At 36.0% G+C, this 16,519-nt stretch overlaps 1 protein-coding gene across 14 annotated transcripts in view; it reads left to right on the top strand.

The window, feature by feature from the left end:
- Positions 1-16,519, top strand: part of doc2g (double C2-like domains, gamma) — a 169,660-nt gene that overhangs the window by 131,454 nt on the left and 21,687 nt on the right. The window lies entirely within an intron of this gene.

The following is a 16,519-nucleotide window of genomic DNA, read 5'->3' on the forward strand; positions in this document are numbered from 1 at the left end:
CGAAGTCATCAATTTTTTGGGGATATTATCTGATAACTGATAATTCATTTTACTTTAGAGAGGTTTATTTTCTTGGGCTGCAAAGATAAAAAAGCACGGTCTTATTACATTTCGTTGTGAAACATATGGAAGCTTGTTTCGCCTAAAGAGTGAAAAATTGCATTTTATCACCAAAATATGAGATAGTTTTAAATTTACTGTTTGATTTAATAGTGGCAGGTTAAAGCTATGCAATGTTTTCATCTTATTCAAAGGTCTGTTGAAATTCTTGATTCTGATTGGCCGGAGGGTGTGCTATACAATCGTTTAGTGTCCAACTCAAGCATTAGTAGTAATCATAGTAACTCATTGACAGTTGCCAGAGCCTTCACTTCTCTGTCTAATCTCGAGGACAGATGTTTGCTTTACCACAGAACTGATAAGGATCAACCAACTCGCAAATATGCTCCTAAATATTTGAGGTAGAATATAAGAGGTAGCCTTAGTCATGATGAACACACACACAATATCCCTCTCTCTCTCTCGCACACTCCCTCTCTTGATGAAATGAATGACTGAATCAAAGCGAGAATAGCTAACATCATATCTGATGACAGTTTGGTCAAATATTGTGCTGCAAATACCAATACTTGTTCTATCTTGATATATTGGTTTTATCTATACTGTAACTTAGCAAATGATTATGAAATGAGCAGGATAATCAATGGCTTGCTATGCGTTTAGGGATTTTGAAAGCAAGTTTAATTCTTTACCTTTACTTTTTGATTTTGCAGTTCTCTGGAATATTTGATTCTGATTGGTCAGTCGTGACATTCCAAGATATGTTATTCCCAGATAACTGAAATTAATAGCACAGATTACGTAAGTTAGTGTATGTTCCATTTATCATACCAACTTTGCATTTAATGGACCGTTTTTACTGAGTGGTTTGGTACGGTTCGGTTTGCTCAATGGCCGTTTCCACTGTCAAAGGATACCTAAAAGTAAACGGTACCATACCACTTTTTGGTCACCCTTTGCAAAGGGTACATAGCACAAAAAAAGGTACCAAAAGGCGGAGCTAGATGCACATATAAACGCTATTGGTTTACAGAATTACGTCACTCGTAGAAGTAGGAAAATAAAAACAAAGGAAGCGGCATTTTTAAAAACACAGCCGAGACATTACACCGTAATTATATATACACATAATAATGAGCTACGGTTGACCCGATCTCAATCAAACTTTTTCATCGTCTTGATGAGCAGCCATAAAGCCAAGAAAAATTCTGTTGTGTCCTGTTGTTGTTTTACGAGCCTGTCTAAAAGTGCAAGCGGTTTCACTTTCTCCATAGAGCTGGATATATTTGAAATAACAAACTTCTTGAGCTCATATTAATATCGTGCGCGTGATCATTGAAGCGTATCTGATATCCGATCCTTTCAGAAGCGGACAAACACGAGAGTGAAGCATGAAAAATCAAAGGAGAAGCTGGAAAAAACAGCAGCAAATGATGCTTCTGCAACCTAAAACATGAGCAAACTGCCATGTTTAACTATTATCATCACGTTTTGGACTATTATGAACTCGGAATGATGGAATTACTCTCTAACAGAGGTTACATGTGCAGATGAAGATTTAAGACGCATATGAGAGGTTTGTATAGACTGTATGTATATATTGTCTATATTGTATATAGACTGTAGGCTATATTTCATGTTGTTTTTAACCCCAAATAAGGACTAAATGTAAGCTGCGTGTAGTTTTTCTGTAATTGGTAACATATCAGAGACGGTAAGGGGCTGTATGTGTTCATATATGTTACATTTATTTATTTATTTATTTATTTATTACATATAATCACTGATGTTACAGTAGGCTATTTCACACATTGATCGGCAGTTGTAATCAAACCATGTTCATAGAAAGTTTAGTAATGAACATTTCTACACAAGTATTTATGTATATAAAGCATCTGTTGTTTTGTTAGAGGTGATTCTCATATGATATATGAACAACCCGTACGGTGTTATTTGCTCAAGTAAAAATGACGTCGTTTGAGACTTTCTGCCAAACACCACGCCCACCAAAAGGGTACCCTTTTGGCAGTGGAAATGCAAGCTTGATAAAGGTGAGCCATACCAACCCGTACCATACTATATCTCTTAGTGGAAACGAGCTCAGAACAATGTTTTGTGACTAATTTTTATTTTGTGTCAAGTAGCCTTGTAAAAAGCAGGATAAAATACATTCAGGTGTTTTTTTTTCCCGCAGAATAAAGCCCTTCAGTCCCCATGTTAGTGTATGCTCCAGTCAGATGTTTTCATTTCTGTTAACTTTGCCTTTAATTGTTTGCCTTTGAATAGGTGTTTTCGCCAAATAAAGCCCTTTAGACTTATACACCAGTAATCTGCCAATAAGCCTGTTGGGTTATATTTGATAACATACGCCTGGAAGTACTTTATCCCTTACTTAATGAATGGTAAACCACTGATTATCCATGGGCGAAGCAGTGGCGCATTAGGTAGTGCTGTCGCCTCACAGCAAGAAGGTCACTGGGTCGCTGGTTCGAGCCTTGGCTCAGTTGGCGTTTCTGTGTGGAGTTTGCATGTTCTCCCTGCGTTCACGTGGGTTTCCTCCGGGTGCTCCGGTTTCCCCCACAGTCTAAAGACATGCGGTACAGATAAATTGGGTAGGCTAAATTGTCCATAGTGTATTAGTGTGTTTGTGAATGTGTGTGTGGATGTTTCCCAGAGATGAGTTGCGGCTGGTAGGGTATCCGCTGCGTAAAAAAAACTTGCTGGATAAGTTGGTGGTTCATTCTGCTGTGGCGACCCCAGATTAATAAAGGGACTAAGCCGACAAGAAAATGAATGAATGAATGAATGATTATCCATTGAATGATTTTTGTTTAAATTGTTATGGCTATAGTTCTGACATTTTCCTCGTAATTGCAAGGAAAAAGTCTTAACAGTGACATTTAAACTTCAGAAATATGAAGAAAAAACACTGAGATTGAAAAAAAACTTGATTTATTTTTAATCCAGTGGTAACAGTTGACTTTCTAAGAAACTAAATTTTGTATAATAAATATTTGATTCTATTTTTTGGGGGCTTTATTAGGTTTCAATAAAAAAAATATTGTCTTGTTTAAATAAAATATGATCAAATGACATGATCAATGAATAATAAAGCATGAATGTTTTCTTGTCAAGTAAATTGGGTCCATCGTAACCTAATTTTGCAAATCCTCTGTCAGTCATTTGCTTTGATGGTGAACAAACACGTGAGTGGTGAACTGTAATCCAGCTGAGGCTCGCATTCATGAACGCGATTTGCCTTTAAGCAAACCAGTTAGAGCGAACATCACATAACATAATTAATATTCATAACTCAAACACGCTTGGCACAGTTTTGCTGAGCCGCTGACAGAAATTAAACTTCCTGAGGAGCCAAAACATGAACAACAGAAGAGAAGAAAAGCTGTCTCTGCCCAAAAAAAAATGCTCTTTTAATATTCACACCATATCTGTCACTTCACTTACTGGAAAGTTCAGGTTTGTGCTTTCAAGTTCTTTATCGCTTGAGTGTGTTTGTGGCAACTAGGCTTTAAAAACTGATGGTATTTCTAATGTGTATTTAGAGGCTGATAAGATTTAGATGTGCCCCCACTTTTCACAATGTGTGTGTGTATGCAATGATTATGAATGAGACCCCGTAGAGTTCAGCTCTATTTTCATCTGGCCCACGGCATCACCACATAATTAGAACAGACAAGGGAATGCAGATATTATTGCACATGCTCTAATTAATGTCATTACACGGGACACAATTTCAATAGTTCCGCTTTCATCTGAACTTGTTGCGATGTCAAGACATTTAGGCTCGCGTTTGAATGTGCATTTAAACGCTTGTCGCCAAAGCGCAGACGTCCTGAATGTACGTTTTCCACTAATTGCTGAAGCGATCAAGTCATAATGTAATTAGTGGCTAATTCATGGATGCAGGTGCGAATTAAAGCTGGAGTGTGTCGTTTTCTAAATTCGGGAATACATTCTCGTATCTAAGCTTGTTGTGCAGAATCAACTATAGCATGTCAACACTAGGTCTCTGTGGTGCTTTTAGAGATGTTGTTAAAGAGATTTATGCATCCCAACACTGCAACATTGACTCAAGCAATGGTGTTCGTAAGTAAATGGACTGTCTGTTTGACTTACTAATGGTATAATTAAAAAAATAATTCATATTGCATCCAAAGAGGTTGTAATATATACTTAATTTGTTGAACAAACATCAAATGGGCTGTATGCATGACGTGCCTTTAATACTGCCAATGACTTTGTAGCTGTGTTTTGCCCTGGATGATGATTTAAGATGCTATACTCTAAAAACAATTGTAGGGTCAAATATGGACAAACCTAATGTTGGTTCAATGGTTGTTTTTTTTCCAGTTAAACTTAAATTTAACTTTTTAACCCAATGGTTGGGTTTATTTTGAGTTTAGCTACGAAGATTCATTCATTCATTTTCATTTTAGAGGTGTGGAATGAACTGCCAACAATTCTACACAGCGTATGCTTTACACAGAGGATGCCCTTCCAGCCACAACCCAATACTGGTAAAGACACACACACACACACACACACACACACACACACACACACACACACTACATACACTACGGCCAATTTAGTTTATTCAATTCATCTATACCGTATGTCTTTGGATTGTGGGGAAAATCAGAGCACCTGGAGGAAATCCACACGAACATGGGGAGAACATGCAAACCCCACAAAAAAATGCCAGCTGACCCAGTCGGAACTCGAACCAGAAAAAAATGGGCTTATTGCCATTGTGGCTATTTATCTATGGTAAACTCCAGTCTGTGATTGTCTACAGCACTGTTGCTTATAAAAGTCATTACTGGTTTGCATAAATTTGAAGTTGTGTCAGCTTTATCACTGGACACGCCCATATTTGGTCCAAGGTTATATTAGTTTTTAAATTTTCATTAGTTTTAGTTTTTATTTTGTTTTGACTTCTTGTTTTCAAATTCAGATAGTTTTAATTAGTTTTCAGAGGCTGATGTTATTTATGATTTTATATATTTTTTATATTTTGAAATTTTACATTTTGAATTAGTTTTAGTTTAGTTTTTATTAGTTTCACTGTTAGTTTTAGTTTTTTGCAAATCATAATATTTGTTAGGTGCAAAATTCTTAATAATTAGAAGAAATATTGTATAATAATATCACCGACTCGGTCCCAGTAACTCCCCTCGCTGGCCAGCAGAGGCCACCATCTCCGGACTTTTAGCATTACGTCATCCATCTACACTGATTGCGCATCCACCTGATTGGAATCTGGCTAATGACCCACGTACCTCTTATAAGCCGCACTCAAACACTCGTGCAGTGCGAAGTCTTGTTTAGCCCCGGCCAGCATTTCTGAGCGTTATCTCCAGCCTGATCTCCTGTGCACGACTCTGCTTCGCCTTCTGCCTGCCCACGACCCACGCTTGTTACACGGACCCTGACTCTCTCTCTGCCTGCCCACGAACCACGCCTGTTTTACGGACTCTCATCCTCGCTGCCTACCCTTGACCCAAGCCTGCTTAACGGATCCTGATTCTCGCTCTCTCCCTTCTACTCATGCCTGGTAACTCACTCTGTGTCTGTTCATCATCAGTCTTGATACCCATACTACTACTGTGGATGTGTGTGTGCACTCCGGTGCACATTGTGTGTTTGAGTGAAGTTGTGATTAATAAATACTGCATAATGGATCCCTCCGTGTCAGTCTCCTCGTTACAAATAAAAACTCAACCAAAGCTAGGCTACTTTTTTTGGACACAAGAACTCTACCATCTACCCATCCCAAGTAAAATATATGTACAAGGGTGCTTCTGAGGTTAGATACACAGTAGTGATGGGAAGTTTGGATCTTTAAGGCGAACCGGATCTTTTGTGACTTACCATGTTTGGACGCAGCATATCAAAAATATGTAGTCAGCAATCATAATTTTTAGTCAGTGAAAACATCACCATGATCTGAAAAGTTTCTTACAATTATGTTTTGCAAACCAACTGACGCTTAATTCACTTATTTAAATTCTATTACGACTTTCTGTTATGAAATAAACGTAGGTTTTGCCAAATCCTATCATTTAAGCCCTTGGTTTACCTGCGCTACAGTTGTTCAAGTTTAGTTCAGTCACAGCAGGCTGTCATGTACTGTTTGTGTTCGGTTCACTAAATGACGCATGCAAAGTATCAGCAGTTCACCGCTTCTCAAAACTGATCTCAGTGTACTGTTCTAATAACTGAATAACCCTGTATATATTGGTTTATTTTGAGTCACAGGGTGTATCAGGCATTATAAAAAGTAAGTTGTTTGTGGATAAGTGCTGAACGTAACTGGAGACTAGAATCATTTCAAATGATTTAGTTTCATTAGGTCAATTGGTTTAACTGATTCACTTAGAAGAACCGCTTTAAAAGAACAATTCGTTCAAGATCAATAATACAAAAATAAAACCCATTATTGGGCATAAATCTGTTAAATGTATATTCTTAAGTGTGTGCTCGGGTCGTATTTAATGTAGTCACCATGCTGCTGTCATGTGCAGTCGTTGTTTTTGATGCGGTAGCAAGAGCGAGGGTGACTGGAGGGGGATTGGCTTGATCTGGTGAATGGCATCAGGATTACAGACTCTGGAGTGCCATACGGTCACACACCTGGCAGCAAGGAGTAAATGGATTTAATTCTAAAAGGCTTACAGAATGTATTAAATACATTTACAAAGGCCAAAACGAAGGACGTTTTTGCTATAATTTTAGTTTTGTATGTGCATAATAGTTGCAGTTACTTCTAGTTTTTTTAAAAACTAAAACTTTAAAAACTGTCATTTTTATTTTATTTAACAAAAATGTTTTTTACAATTCTAATTTTCGTTTTTTCATTCATTTCCGTTAACTATAATAACATTGATTTGGTCACCAATGACCGCTATAGTCAATAGTCAATCGGGTAGCTGAAGTTGGCTGAACATTGCTAGCTTTCCATTAAAATGAATGGATTGTTTTTGCTTTGTGCCGCTGGTGGTGTGAATGGCGCTTGCTTCTGAAATCCATGTCTTTAGCAACATTGGTGGCCATTAGGTGAACTGTTTATGTTCATACTTATGCACAGGTTTATTATTTGATTGAAAGTAATTAAAAAAAGAGATGCAAATACCTTTGCAGCAATATATTTCTAATAAACATCTATGTTTTTCAGAGCTTCTGAGGGTGTTTTTATGAATATGAAAATATGTGCTGTTGTCTTGTTCAACAAATTAGAACAGTAGAGATAAGTAAAGAAAGAAAGCATATCATATTGATATACATATTTGCACAAGCTCTGTAGCTCACTGGTGTGTTGACAAAAGATAAGGTCCTTAAAGTTACATTATAATGGTATTTAATGATAATTATAAGATGTATTTGAGACTATATAGATCTGGCTATAGTAAGGCTGTAGTTTGAAGTTAACCCTTTTCTTTGCCTGACACATTGACATTACATACAGTGCAGAATAGCTTTTTTGGCATTATCTTGAACATTAGAAGCATTAGTTTTATGCGCTCCAGAAAACCTCTCCTTCATTCTGACACATATAAATGTCACATCCTTTTTGATCTTTTTTTTCCTGGTAAAAACGCCCCGAGTCCTTTACATAATAATCAGCCAGAGCTTTGTAGACAACCTAGGAAATCAGGGAACGCTACATGCTGTTCACACATTGACAGAAAAAAGTGAATAATACATAAAAGCTTTTACATATACAGTCTTTCATTCAACAGTTTTGTTTTCAAAAAGTAACTAACACTTGTATTCAAGGATGCTTTGAATTGATCAAAAGAAAAAAGTGACACTTTACAATAAGGTCGTATTAGTTAATATTGGTTATCCATTCATTAACATGAAGAAACAATGAACTACACATTGATTACAGTATTTGTTCATGTTAGTTGATGAAAATACAGTTGTTCGTTGTTAGTTCATGTTAACACGCTGCATTAACTAATGCTAACAAGCATGAATTTGAATGTTAATAATGCACTATTAAAAGTTAAACTATGATTAATGAGTGCTGTACAAGTATTGTTCATAATTAGTTTGTTAGGAAATACATTAACTAATGAAATCTTATTATGAAGTGTGCCCAAGTTACAATGAGTTTGTATTTCAAATAAATAGATTTCTTTTGATCGTTTCTTTCTGATCATCAAATTTTGAAAAAGGGAGAGTTTTATGGTTTAAACCAGTGTTTCTCAACCACGTTTCTAGAGGCCCACCAACACTGCATGCTTTGGATGTCTCCTTTCTCTGTCACACCCATTACAGGTCTTTCAGTCTCTGCTAATGAGCTGATGTCTGAGTCAGATGTGTTTGGTTATGGAGACATGGAAATGTGCAGAGCTGGTGGTCCTCCAGGAACATTTGTTTCTGTTTGTTTTCATACTTTTTTTACTAATGTAAATGTAAAAAAATTTAAATTAGTTTTTACTTTTTAATTTATTAAAGTAATGTTTCTTAAGCACCAAAGCATATTATTTAAATGTTATCTTATTTGTAGTATAATCTCAAAAGGATTGTGCATCAGCAAAGACTGAAAATTCAGAATTGCAACCACTAGAAAAAAATTGATTTATAAAATAAAATGAAAAACAGTTCCTTTAAATTTAAGTGTAAAAAAATACATTTTTTAATGTATTAATAGTTAAATAAACACTGTACACTCACCGGCCACTTTATCAGCTACACCTGTCCAACTGCTTGTAATGCAGATTTCTAATCAGCCAATCACATGGCAGCTACTCATCGCATTTATGCATTTAGACATGGTCAAGACGATCTGCTGCAATTCAAACCAAGCATTAGAATGAGGAAGAAAGGTGATTTAAGTGACTTTGAATGTGGCATGGTTGTTGGTGGCAGACTGACTGGTCTGAGTAATTCAGAAACTGCCGATCTACTGGGATTTTCACGCACAATTTTCTCTAGGGTTTACAGAGAATGGTCCGGAAAAGAGAAAATATCTAGTGAGTGGCAGTTCTGTGGAAGCAAGTGCCTTGTTGATGCCAGAGGTCAGAGGAGAATGGCCAGACTGGTTCCAGTTGATAGAAAGGCACCAGTAACTCAAATAACCACTTGTTACAACCGAAATATGCAGAAGAACATCTCTGAACGCACGACACGTCCAGCTTTGAGGCAGGTGGACTACAGCAGCAGAAGACCACACCAGGTGCCACTCCTGTCAGCTAAGAACAGGAAACTGAGACTACAACTCACACAGGCTCACTAAAATTGGACAATAGAAGATTGGAAAAACGTTGCCTGGTCTGATGAGTCTCAATTTCTGTTTCCGACATTTAGATGTCACAATTTGGCATCAACAAAAAATTGCATGGATCCAACAGCATTGATTCATCTTGCCTTATATCAATGGTTCAGGCAGGTGATAGTGGTGTAATGGTGTGGGGGATATTTTCTTGGCACACTATGGGCCCATTGGTACCAACTGAGCATTGTGACACAGCAGGGAATCCAACCTAGTACTAGTAAGGTGTACCTAATAAAGTGGCCAACTTAGTGTGTAAATAAATATGTTTTTCAGACGCATTACAAATATTTTGACTTTTTTGACATCATACTAAGTACATGCATGTTGCCATGTAACCTACAACACCACCTCTTCCGCATAATTCTTTGAATATTAAGCGTCAATAGATATTATGTATTTCTAATTCTGTGCAGTAGGTTATTAAGGAATGTGTAAAGCATCTGTGTATTACTTCTGATGTGAGTTTTTATAAAGTAGTAGTAAGCGTACTTGTGCACTTTTACTAGTTGATAGGGATTTTGGTGAAGTTATTTTAAGGCATTTGTCAAAAACAAAACAACTTGCATTGCACTGAAGGTTAAAACATTTCACAGAGCATGCATTTAATCATTGCTGCTGTTTGAGATAAAGAATAATAATTAGATACTAGTACTGTGCATCTTGGACAAATTACAAATGACACTTCAGCTTTAGTATATATAAATATTATGTCAAATGTGTTGTTGTTGTTGTTTTACCCTGCCAGATATGAATTTGCTGCAGGATACAATGTAAGTCTATACGTCTAGGACTCAGTAGACTGGGGGGTGAACATATTGAAAATGTCATTATTATTCTTCCAGATTTGCTCTCACTATGCAGCATCCAATATTCAAGCCTGTCTTGTCGTAGGCGTCTACATTCTATCCATGCCAAATTCCTCCTTTCATTCATGACTGACGTTTGTCATTGTGGACAGGCTCTTCCCAGACGACACATATTCTTTTAATTACCCAGATGACGACAGTCTCCTTAGGGCTAGATCTGAAGTGAGCCCCATGGTGTCAGGAATAAACCTTGCTGGAGCTCTTCTTGAGAAGGACATCATGCGCCTCGTGCTTAACGTAATAGCATCTAATATATAAGCATGCTTAGCATTAGTCAACTTTTAATTGAAAGGATCAGTTCGCTTCCAAAATACAAATTTCCTGATGATTTTTTCACCCCCATGTCATCCAAGATTTTCCTGTTTGCTTTCTTCGTTAAAAAAGAAATTAAGCTTTTTGAGGAAATTTCCCCATATTATGGATTTCAGCGATGCTCTATGGTTTTATCTTCTAAATTGCAGTTTCTTCGTAGTGTCAGGGATATCAGGGCTTCCTAAACTTTTCAGCACATGAACCCCAAAACTACAATGCCAGTAACTCGCGACCCCCAATATCCTCTGAGACGGTTATGAAGTAAATGAACCTTGCACACAACGGCGCACATATACCAAAAGGCCCAAGTCTATTCATTATGTAATTTTAAAGATCGTTGCTCGGAGACCATCCTCCATGTTCAGTTGTGGCCTGTATTTATTTTTGATGTAGGTCAGTGTTGTAAAGGTGCCAGAAAGTTTAACCTGGTGCTATTAAATCAATATGCTGTGTCTTTAATACAACGCAATTTTATTTGCATGTTGCTTTTTTAATGTAACTATTAACTTTTTTTTTTTCTTCTGTATGTTATTGATAAAATATGGTAATTGTAATGGTTTAATAATATGAATTAGATTTTTGGAAATCACCAAATGACCCCCTCTTGACAAGAACATCAAAATTCACTACATTGATCTCGTATTTAAAGGGGCTGTTGCTGCATATCATCAAATCACTTATATTCCTGCATAAAAACACGCTTTCTAGCGTGAAAATATTGCACGCTTTTTACCAAATTCATTTAACTCAACAATGGAAGATCAAGTTGTTGCATGTGGTGTGGCTTTGCTCCACTTATCGATATGTGTCCGTATGTCTGAAATATTCTGAAGCAGCAATACTGTTTTGTATTGTTGCATGAGATTTCTGCTTTTTTAAAGAAAAAAAATGCACAACATTAATGCTCATCGGTAACTGGGCAGTTACTTTTTTAATGTATGCCCCTATTAGAAAACATCGTAAATAATTGGAAATTAAGTAACCACAATAATCAAACCCTTGGGAACAACTTTGATCAAATCCAAAGTTTACAGTGACTGTGTTCTTTGGTCCTCTCAAGCGGTGGACTACATTCTGATTGTTGGGATTGTTGCTAGATCGGATACGGTTGTGGCCAGAAGTTAATAAGAATTATTTGTTATATTTATTAAATTTCCCATTTATTGTATTTTATTAATGTCTACCCCTACCCCAACCCTAAACCCAACCATCACAGTAATGTAAAAACAGTTGTTGTACTGAATATTATTTATGCTATTTATTAAATTACCCAATAAATTGTATTTATTTAACACCTACCCCCTCCCCAACCCTAAACCCAACCGTCACAACACTGTGAAAATTAAAATTTTTGTTATACAGTGTCATAAAAAAAGCTGCTATATTGATGTGCATATCGCACTTCCCGCCGGCCGCGTATTCGATCAAGACTTTACCGATTGGTTGCCACCGAAGCGCGTCATAGCTCATTACCATAAAGTTGACTTGATTTCAACTCTCCAGGATGCCCACACCGGCGAAGATGTGCCATGCTGCTGCTCCTCACCTTTCACCACTGGCTCCCGTTGAAAATAAATGACTTTCGGCTACTTTGATGCTCTCACCGCTTTCAATGTAAACGCACAGTTAGAATTGTGTTGTTTCAACTCATTTTAAATAAGTAGTTTAAACAGTTAAAAATTTTATTTTTTATTTTTTGAGTGAAACTTGTATTTACCTATTGAAAATGTATGTATGTTTTGACAGATACATTTGTGGTGTTTTTTTTTTTTTTTTTTTGCCTTTGATACTATAGAATAGAGGCTGGAAAAGAAGGAAGCTTCATTGAAGAGAGAGAAAGTGAGGAATGGGATTGGAAAAGTTTATTGCACTCTGAGTTCATCAATTTGGTCTGAATTTTCGCACATTAAAAATAAATTCAAACTCAAGTTTTGTCAATCACATTTATACCCCCAAAACATTCGTCCATCATTAAAAAAATTTGCATTGGGTAAGATATTTTTTATTTTTCCTATCCATATCAAGCACTGTAAAAATGCTGGGTTTCACACAATCAATTTATGTTAAGGCAACATGAGGGAATTAAGTTAAAACAGACTAGTTTTTACAAATTTAAGTTTAAAAAAAAGAATTATGTTGTTTTACCTTTTTTCTAAATAAGTAGTTTGAACAAACCGCAAACAGTGTTATGACAATTTTGACAATTTGCCAGATTCTGCTTATAGTCCGGGACTTTTCTCACAAAAAAAAAAAAAAAAAGGTGTAGAGGTGCTCTGATTGATTAACTACCAGTGACAAACGGCTGATAATCACTTCTAAATAATTGATCGGGGATCTGTTAATTTGCTTATCTCATGGAACCAATTTCATTTTGACATCAAAAGACACACACCTGCTGTCAAATCAGACATGTTTGCCTTCATGCAAGTTTATACTCTTGAGTAAAAATAATAATAATGCTTGAATTGCATGGTGAGATACAAGTAATACATCTTTATTAAGTAACTTTTGAACAATTTACTTTAACATTAACCGCTATCCAGTCTATAAACATATAATTTGTTTTGAATATTGTTTTTTTAAGCCTGACTTAATATAGATAAAAAAATAAATAAATTGAAATGATATAAATTGTGTACTTCAGTTAAAAAGTTAATCAAAATGTTTTATTTTTGTGTTTCTCCTGCTAACCAAGACTACATTTCTTTGATCAAAAATTTATAAAGAATTTATTTTGTGAAATAATTGTTTGCATTTGAATATATTTTAGCAGTAACCTAGTTTTAGCAGGAACATTTCTTTGTATTTTATAATAATTTGTATTTTGTAATAATTTGTACATATAATTTGTAGGTTATTCTGTATAAAATGACAGCCTTTATTGTTGCTTTTCATCAGTTTAATGCATCCTTGATGAATAAAATGATTAATGTCAGGAAAATTAGAACATCCCCTATTAAAAATGCTATGAGGAAGACTTTAAATTGGCCTAAAGAAAATCCTGAAGGGAGCAGCCTTGTTGTTGTGGTATTTATTTAATCTCCAATGCAAATTATATTTGTTCTTTAAAGTTAGGCCCTCGCATAAAATATTTACATACTGTGCTACTGATGAATATCACACCATATACACTGTATGCATACCCTAACATACACAGAACACCAAAGTATACTTTTGGGTTCATAAATAAATTATACCTTCCCAAATACCCCACAGTGTAACAGTGAGATCATCCTGGCACTGTAAAATGTGGTTCCCAGTAAGCAGAAGCTGCTCTTACATATAAATATATAAACAACCGTGTTTAAATGTTCTGACTCTTTACAGACCAATTTATATACAGCACTTCTCACAGGACATAACATACAAAACGAATGGGATCACATTAAAAAACCATTAGAAACGCAAAATCATCCTGTCAGTGACATAAAGCTTGTCACACAGAAATAAAACATCATTAATATTCTGACTAAAAAGTCATTAGGTAAAGCTACTGATTCGTTCCTGATTAATACTTCGACATGTGCTCTACCAGTCAATTGATAGCTAAAGATGGTCTCATTTTGTATCGAGTCAGCATTCAAGCATCTGTTATTAGCTTCAACAGCGACTCATTAGTCCAGTGGTGATCATCCAGTGGTAAATCATTTCTGGCACCAAACACACAGTGCTGTTAAATAATAATCTGTCAATATTACGCAGTTGTCGTTTAATGGAATCTAACAGCATGAATGCAAGTGTAATGTTGCTTTTGCACAGCCCTTCACATTAAGAAACCAATTTAAGAAACAATAGTTGCAAAATCAGTCTGTATCTGTAGTCCTTCAGAAACCATCTGTTCAGAATAATTGGACTGAAGCACTATTACTAGCATACACTTGAATGGAATTATGCTCACTTTTTATTTACTCTCCCTGAAGTGGTTCCAAACTTTTAAGAAATTTTTTCTTTTTTTGAAGATCTTTTGAAGAAAGCTGAAAACATGTTCATCAGAAGAAAGAAACTGAAAAATGATTGAAACAAGACAGAGGATTGTTATTTAAGTTTACTGCCTTATTTAGTTTGGTTGAATTACACTGGAGTTTGTTTTCCCTCTTGGTGCGGTTCGTTTGTGCAGGTGTAAATGTAGCAATCGTACTCGAGTGCGCACCAAAAGTGGACCAAAAAAGTGTACCAAGACCTCATTGAAGAGGTGGTCTCGGTACGCTTTCAAACAGACCCTGGAGCGATTTGTTTGGTGAGAACATGATCCGAACTAAGACAGACCAACCCGCAAAAAGTACTGCATAATTTTGAATTAATTCAGCTGCTGTAGTTCGATGTGCTGTGCATAATGAAATGTGGAGGAAAAATATTTGTTGACAGTGCTTTACCAACAATTTTGAACAGAGAGAGCAGGAAAAACATTACCTGGTGGATCGTTGGTAATATTTTTGGAAGATGACTATGTCTCAGTTTAGCTAAATTAATTCACGCCTAGGCATTCATGCAAGCACCTGTGGTGCAGTGGGTAGCATGATCGCCTCACAGCAATAAGGTTGCTGGTTAGAGCCTCGGCTGGGTCAGTTGGCATTTCTGTGTGGAGTTTGCATGTTCTCTCCTTGTTTGTGGGGGTTTCCACCGGGTGTTCCGGTTTTCCCCTCAGTCCAAAGACATGTGCTATAGGTGAATTAGGTAGGCTAAATTGTCTGTGTATGTGTGTGAATGAGTGTGTATGGATGTTTTCCAGTGATTAGTTGCAGCTGGAAGGGCATCCACTGCGTAAAACCTATGCTGGATAAGTTGGGGGTTCATTCCACTGTGGCGACCCCAGATTAATATAGGGACTAAGCCGAAAAAGAAAATAAATTAATGAATAATTCATGCCTCCTACTGAAGTGTCTTGCGATGCACCTTCACCGTTTGCTATGCATTAAAACATTGTTTTCCAGGCGCAGCCACACATCTTTCAATACATTCAATAACATCTGGCCAATAAGTGATGTGGATTTTATCACATGACTGCATTTTGGTTCTTTTCAACTGTTCGGACCAAAGCTATCAGTGCGGTGTGAAAAGAACCCAAAGACAACAGAAAAATGCTGCAATTTGTTGCCCTTGGTCCTGACCAAATAAACCGAATCACAGATGTGAAAGCACCCTTCGGTCTGTTTTCTTTAAAAATAAACAATCTCCACTGCCTGATTGATATACAATATAATGTGTGTCTCAGAATGTACAAGAATCACTGCATAACATATGACAATTTATTTTACCACAGTATTTTCAATGGTGTTTCAGCGCCAGCCTGCTGCTACAGATGGCACATGTGTGTAAACGACTTTTAATCTCGTTTTACACTTGAACAACTAAATGAATGCCGAAGTCTATATAACTGATTATATTTTAAGCACATGACAACATCAATGCTGTAAAAGGAACCTTATAAAATTGAAAAAAGTCACATTAACGTTCACCGGAAGTTTATCAGTATGGAAAGACACATTAGCTGTGCATATACCCCTATATTCCCTTTCATTAAAATCACATTTATTATGTTACGTATTTTCATTGTAATTCATTGGGAAATTTACTAGCAATTTCTCATTGAAACTAGTTGTAAAATTAATCCTACACAATTTATATATATATATATTCAGACAGTTTATTAAAGTACACATTCACTTTAATGCATTTTAGTGATATAAGACAAAATTATTATCTCTCCTGTGAGTTTCTTTTTTTTTTTAATCTTTATCAAATATTTCACCAGTACTGTTTAATGGAGAGAAGATTTTCTTCAACACATTTTTAACATAATAGTTTTAATAGCTAATTTATTTTGTCTATGCCATGATGACAGTACATAACATTTTACTAGTTATTTTGCAACAAACCAGTATTCAGCTCAATGTTGAATTTAAATGCTTTACTTTTAACTACATTAGCACGTTAGGTTAGCTACTCAACAACAGGGGTTTGTTCTGTAGCTAAT

This window comes from Danio rerio, chromosome 8, assembly GCF_049306965.1.
Source record: "Danio rerio strain Tuebingen ecotype United States chromosome 8, GRCz12tu, whole genome shotgun sequence".
Classification (NCBI taxonomy): domain Eukaryota; kingdom Metazoa; phylum Chordata; class Actinopteri; order Cypriniformes; family Danionidae; genus Danio; species Danio rerio.